Source organism: Martes martes, assembly GCF_963455335.1.
Source record: "Martes martes genome assembly, contig: scaffold_95, whole genome shotgun sequence".
NCBI classification, from domain to species: Eukaryota; Metazoa; Chordata; class Mammalia; order Carnivora; family Mustelidae; genus Martes; species Martes martes.
The window spans coordinates 146767-148927 of NW_027666503.1; positions in this window are offsets into that span (position 1 = coordinate 146767).

Sequence of the window (2161 nt, forward strand, 5' to 3'; positions counted from 1 at the left end):
AATGTTAAACATTTGTTAATATAAGTATGAATTATATTTATGATTAAAAACTCTATCCCCTAAAAACTCTGCTACTTATCAGTTAAAAAATATTGGGAGCCATGAAATTAATCCAGGTAGGAAAATCTTAACACTTGTTTCCTTTTCTCCTTAGAATAATCAGTATCCAAAATGACATGACTATCATTTCCTTGCATTCCTTTCTTACTTTATTCCAAATGAGAGCTTCCCTAAACAAAACATAGGGAATAAAGCAAATCATGTTTTATATGATTTCATTACTTACAGATGCACACACACATTTACACATAAACAGTAGATATTCTCATCCTCCAACTTGCTAATTTAGCAAAGTGTATGCATACATACATTCATGTATATGATTATAAATAATATATGTATGCATATAATTAATATATATATAGTTTACATATATATGATGTATATATGTGTAGAATGTGTATATGCACATACACAGAAAACCCAATCCATAATCTCAAGGGAGTGTTAGGAAGAGTTCAAGGGGAAACCTCCCTCAAGTTCCAGAACACTATTGGATGCGCCACATACAATGCCAATTTTTCCTTCCTTTCTACCCTAACTGCTCTGAGTTTTTAACAGGATTTTGTTTCTTAACGCATTCATTTTTTTCTTTAACTTTAACTGTTCTTTCCTTCTCACTCTTATAGTTCTGGTTGTGATTCTTTTTCATACTTTTTTCTATTAAGGTTTTAATTTTAATTCCAGTGTAGTTAGCATGCAGTGTTATATTAGTTTCAGGTGTACAATATTGTGATTCAACAGTTTTATATATTACTCAGCGCTCATGATGATAAGTGTACTCTTAATCCCCTTCACCTATTTCACACTTCCCCCCACTCACCTCGCCTCTGGTAACCATCAGTTTGTTTTCTATAGTTGAGTCTGGTTTTTTTGTTTCCCTCTATTTTCCTTTATTCATTTATTTTGTTTCTTAAATTCTACATATGAGTGTAATCATATGGTATTTGTCTTTCTTTACTAACTTATTTCACTTAGCATTATACCCTCTAGGTCCATCCATGTTGTTGCAAATGGGAAGATCTCTTTCTTTTTATGGCTGGGTAATATTCCATTATGTGTGTGGGGGGGTATATATGCAGTATCTTCTTATCAATTTATCTATCTGGACATTTGGGGTACTTCCATATCTTCACTATTGCAAATAATGCTGCAATAAGCATAGGGGTGCATATATCCCTTTGAGTTAGTTCTTCTGTATTTTTTTTTTGTAAATACCAGTAGTGTAATTAGTGGATCATAAGGGAGTTCTATTTCTAACTTTTTGAAGAATCTCCATGTTGTTTTCCATAGTGGCTGCATCAGTTTGCCTTCTCACCAACAGCTCACTAGGGTTCCTTTTTGTCCACATCCTTGCCAACACTTATTTTTTGTGTTGTTGTTGTTCTTATTTTAGCCATTCTGACAGGTGTGTATTGATATCTCATTGTAGTTTTTATTTGCATTTCCCTGATGGGTGATATTGAGCACCTTATGTTTATTGTTCATATGTATTTCTTCTTTGAAGAAATGTCTCTTCTTATCTTCTGCTTATTTGTGAATTGAGTTATTTGTGTTTTTTTATGTTAAATTGTATACTTTTTCAAAATATATTTTGGATACTAATGCTTATGTCATTTGCAAATATCTTCTCCTATTCTGTCGGTTGTCTTTTAGTTTTGTCAGTTGTTTCCTTTGCAGTGCAGAGGCTTTTCATTTTGGTGTAGCCCCAATAGTTTATTTTTACTTTTGTTTCCCTTGGCTCAAGAGACACATCTAGAAAAATGCTGCTATGGCCAATGTCAGAGAAATTACTGTCTGTGGTGTCTTCTAGGATTTTTATGGTTTCAGGTGTTACATTTATGTCTTTAATCCATTTTGAGTTTATTTTTGTGTATGGTGTGAGAAAGTAGTCCAGCTCTGTTATTTTGCATGTTGCTGTCGAGTTTTCCCAACACCATTTGTTGAAGATAATGTTTCCCATTGCACATTCTCGCTTCCTTCATTTAAGACTAATTGACCATATAATCATGGCTTTATTTCTGGGCACCATTCTTCTCAGTTGATCTGTGTTTTTTTGCACCAGTACCATACTGTTTTGATTATTTCAGTTTTGTCATAT